The sequence below is a fragment of the Pieris brassicae genome, unplaced genomic scaffold (genome assembly GCF_905147105.1).
Source record: "Pieris brassicae unplaced genomic scaffold, ilPieBrab1.1, whole genome shotgun sequence".
Lineage (NCBI taxonomy): Eukaryota > Metazoa > Arthropoda > Insecta > Lepidoptera > Pieridae > Pieris > Pieris brassicae.
Window position 1 is genome coordinate 86 of NW_025576236.1, and position 4,915 is coordinate 5,000.

General features: G+C 44.4%; 1 non-coding gene across 1 annotated transcript; it reads right to left on the reverse strand.

The window, feature by feature from the left end:
* Window positions 1-294: 294 nt before the first annotated feature.
* Window positions 295-2,201, reverse strand: LOC123719865. Its single transcript, XR_006755965.1, has one exon. It is a non-coding gene; the product is annotated as a small subunit ribosomal RNA (ribosomal RNA).
* Window positions 2,202-4,915: the final 2,714 nt, after the last annotated feature.

Below are 4,915 nucleotides of genomic sequence, written 5' to 3' on the forward strand. Positions count from 1 at the left end.
TTAAACAAAAAAATTTGAAAATAATACTTATCATTAACGTGTACGACAAATGAAAAGAAAGAAAATCTCTTTTATTTGCGTGGTTGTACACAAAAATTAAAATATTATTTCAAAGTATCAATAGGCGATAGCGAACGCTAATCAAAGCGTGTCGCAACGCACACGTCGCGAATCGACGAGAGAGAGTCAACCGTCTCGGATTCGATTTTGATTCGTATCATTCACGTGTTTTTGTATTTTTTTCTTTTTTTGCGAGTCTTTGACAACAACAAAACAAAAAGAAAAAACCAACGTTAATGATCCTTCCGCAGGTTCCCCTACGGAAACCTTGTTACGACTTTTACTTCCTCTAAATGATCAAGTTTGGTCAACTTCCCAGCAACGCCGACGGCCGTGAGGCCACCGCGTGTCGGTCCGAAGACCTCACTAAATCATTCAATCGGTAGTAGCGACGGGCGGTGTGTACAAAGGGCAGGGACGTAATCAACGCGAGCTTATGACTCGCGCTTACTAGGAATTCCTCGTTTATGGGGGGATAATTGCAAACCCCAATCCCCAGCACGAAGGAGTTTCAACGGGTTGCCCGGGCCTCTAGGCCAGGGAGAACATGTTGATTCCTTCAGTGTAGCGCGCGTGCGGCCCAGGACATCTAAGGGCATCACAGACCTGTTATTGCTCAATCTCGTGCGGCTCGAAGCCGCCGGTCCCTCTAAGAAGAATTTTAATACGTCGCCAGTGAGTTGCGCTCCCCGAGAGTCGCGCACACCTTGAATGACGACGCCTATTTAGCAGGCTAGAGTCTCGTTCGTTACCGGAATTAACCAGACAAATCGCTCCACCAACTAAGAACGGCCATGCACCACCACCCACCGAATCAAGAAAGAGCTGTTAATCTGTCAATCCTTCCGGTGTCCGGGCCTGGTGAGATTTCCCGTGTTGAGTCAAATTAAGCCGCAGGCTCCACTCCTGGTGGTGCCCTTCCGTCAATTCCTTTAAGTTTCAGCTTTGCAACCATACTCCCCCCGGAGTCCAAAATCTTTGGTTTCCCGGAAGCTGCCCGCCGAGCCATTGTAGTAACGTCGGCGGATCGCTAGATGACATATTTACGGTTAGAACTAGGGCGGTATCTAATCGCCTTCGAACCTCTAACTTTCGTTCTTGATTGATGAAAACACCTTTGGCAAATGCTTTCGCTGATGTTCGTCTTGCGACGATCCAAGAATTTCACCTCTAACGTCGCAATACGAATGCCCCCAGTTATCCCTATTAATCATTACCTCGGAGTTCTGAAAACCAACAAAATAGAACCGAGATCATATTCTATTATTCCATGCACGAAATATTCAAGCGGCATTTTGAGCCCGCTTTGAGCACTCTAATTTGTTCAAAGTAAAATTGTCGGCCCACCTCGACACTCACCGAAGAGCACCGCGATAGGATTTTGATATTGAACCGGCGTTTTACCGCCGGCTCACCGACGATATGCTCCGCAGACGTGTCAGTATCACCGCGGATGCGGTGCACCGACAGCGCGGCGCACAAATGCAACTACGAGCTTTTTAACCGCAACAATTTTAGTATACGCTATTGGAGCTGGAATTACCGCGGCTGCTGGCACCAGACTTGCCCTCCAATTGTTCCTCGTTAAAATATTTAAAGTGTACTCATTCCGATTACGAGGCCTCGTAAGAGTCCCGTATCGTTATTTTTCGTCACTACCTCCCCGTGCCGGGAGTGGGTAATTTGCGCGCCTGCTGCCTTCCTTGGATGTGGTAGCCGTTTCTCAGGCTCCCTCTCCGGAATCGAACCCTGATTCCCCGTTACCCGTGACAACCATGGTAGTCGCAGAAACTACCATCGAAAGTTGATAAGGCAGACATTTGAAAGATGCGTCGCCGGTACTGGACCGTGCGATCGGCAAAAGTTATCCAGATTCATCAAAATTAACGACTTCGGACGCATGGCCCTCCGCCGATTGGTTTTGATCTAATAAAAGCACTCATCCCATCACTGGTCAGAGTTCTGATTGCATGTATTAGCTCTAGAATTACCACAGTTATCCAAGTAACTGAGTAAGATCTAAGGAACCAAAACTGATATATTGAGCCATTCGCGGTATCGCCTTAATACGGCTTGCACTGAGACATGCATGGCTTAATCTTTGAGACAAGCATATAACTACTGGCAGGATCAACCAGGGAGCTGCTTACGCAAACGACACGCCTACACCGCGGTCACGCGGCTTCGGCGAGCCGCTGGCTCGGCGGCGTCGAGGGGCGCGCGCTTGCGCGCGCGCCTTCTCGACACGCGTGAACGTAACGCGTCGAATTTGCACGCGACGCGACGTTCGCGCTTCATATCGATAGACTAACTTTGACCGGTCTACGAGCGGCCGTCCCGTCACGATCTCGCAACGAGGTGATGTACAACGATGCTCGACCACTGTGAGGGACATAAAACTGCAACGAACACGACCCCGCGGGCGGGAATCGATGTTGTGACAATTTGAAAATTGAACATTCATCTAAACGCAACTTCTCAATTTTTATTCAATACGTTATTGTAAACATATTAAAACTCGGCTGGCAATTACATGCGCACACACACGCATGATTCGCACTAGATACGATCAACGCCCGGAGCTTGAGGGATAAATTCCAACACGACGCTGCGCACACCGTTTCGACGATGGGCGCGTGTGCGTCCTCTTTTATACATTCTTTCCATATACGGTCGCCGTGGCGACCGCGCACGTGTCGAACACGCTAGGCGCCCTGCGTTGAGGTGTGCCTAGAAGCGTATTCTTTTAACATCACAGATAACACCGGGGGAGACGGTCCCAAATCTTGGTCGATTGGTAACATCACCATACGGTCTGCGAACGCGGTGCTATAATATAATTTTATATTATATTATATAAAATATGAGGAGGAGTAGTATGTATATTCTTTGTTATTTTGTGTTGACACAAGAGAGATATATAAAATGTACTATACACCACACACACAGAGAGAGAGAGAGCTGGGAAAGATCTCGGCGGTCTCGCATTCGAAATACGAATTTGATATAATTTCCTCCGAAAATCCATACCCATATCTATATCATCCATGCGCGAATATATGTATATAATATTCTCACACTTCGCACAAACACAAAAACAAGAACACATTCTATTCTCTCTCGTCCGTCGTTCGTGTCTATTTGAGACGAACGACGCGCGGCAACGAGAACGAGTCGACGCTGTGCGCACGACTGTTTCGCTCCACATCTATACCGAGAGCAATAGTCCGCGTCGGCATTGGAGCGGACGTCGAATGTTTCTCGTAGAGCGAGCGAGAGAGAGACGATTTTTCATTTTATTATGTATGTGTATTGGCGTGCAGTAGTAGCACGTAGTAGTACTAGTAGTAGTAGTAAAAAAATATTATTATTTATTTTATTGACTGATATGATTTTGTTTGTTTTCTTTTTTTTGAATAGACATTTGTATTGATAGATATGTTTCTCGTTGAAGCTCGCAGCACACGCTCAGAGAAATGGCAATGTGGGTTTATTTGAAGAAAAGAAAAAACAAAAAAAACAATTATATTTATTAATAATATGTATGTATGTATGTATGTATGTATGTATGTATGTATAATAATGAATTATAATAATTATTCCGATGCAACGTCAGAGGAAAATGTTTCTCGTACAGGTGCGGCGCGCGACGGCCGGCCGCTCGACAGTTTCGCGCCGAATGTTTCTCGTTGAAGCTCGCAGCACACGCTCAGAGAAATGGCAATGTGGGTTTATTTGAAGAAAAGAAAAAACAAAAAAAACAATTATATTTATTAATAATATGTATGTATGTATGTATGTATGTATGTATGTATGTATAATAATGAATTATAATAATTATTCCGATGCAACGTCAGAGGAAAATGTTTCTCGTACAGGTGCGGCGCGCGACGGCCGGCCGCTCGACAGTTTCGCGCCGAATGTTTCTCGTTGAAGCTCGCAGCACACGCTCAGAGAAATGGCAATGTGGGTTTATTTGAAGAAAAGAAAAAACAAAAAAAACAATTATATTTATTAATAATATGTATGTATGTATGTATGTATGTATGTATAATAATTATTCCGATGCAACGTCAGAGGAAAATGTTTCTCGTACAGGTGCGGCGCGCGACGGCCGGCCGCTCGACAGTTTCGCGCCGAATGTTTCTCGTTGAAGCTCGCAGCACACGCTCAGAGAAATGGCAATGTGGGTTTATTTGAAGAAAAGAAAAAAAAAAAAAAACAATTATATTTATTAATAATATGTATGTATGTATGTATGTATGTATGTATGTATAATAATGAATTATAATAATTATTCCGATGCAACGTCAGAGGAAAATGTTTCTCGTACAGGTGCGGCGCGCGACGGCCGGCCGCTCGACAGTTTCGCGCCGAATGTTTCTCGTTGAAGCTCGCAGCACACGCTCAGAGAAATGGCAATGTGGGTTTATTTGAAGAAAAGAAAAAACAAAAAAAACAATTATATTTATTAATAATATGTATGTATGTATGTATGTATGTATGTATGTATGTATAATAATGAATTATAATAATTATTCCGATGCAACGTCAGAGGAAAATGTTTCTCGTACAGGTGCGGCGCGCGACGGCCGGCCGCTCGACAGTTTCGCGCCGAATGTTTCTCGTTGAAGCTCGCAGCACACGCTCAGAGAAATGGCAATGTGGGTTTATTTGAAGAAAAGAAAAAACAAAAAAAACAATTATATTTATTAATAATATGTATGTATGTATGTATGTATGTATGTATGTATGTATAATAATGAATTATAATAATTATTCCGATGCAACGTCAGAGGAAAATGTTTCTCGTACAGGTGCGGCGCGCGACGGCCGGCCGCTCGACAGTTTCGCG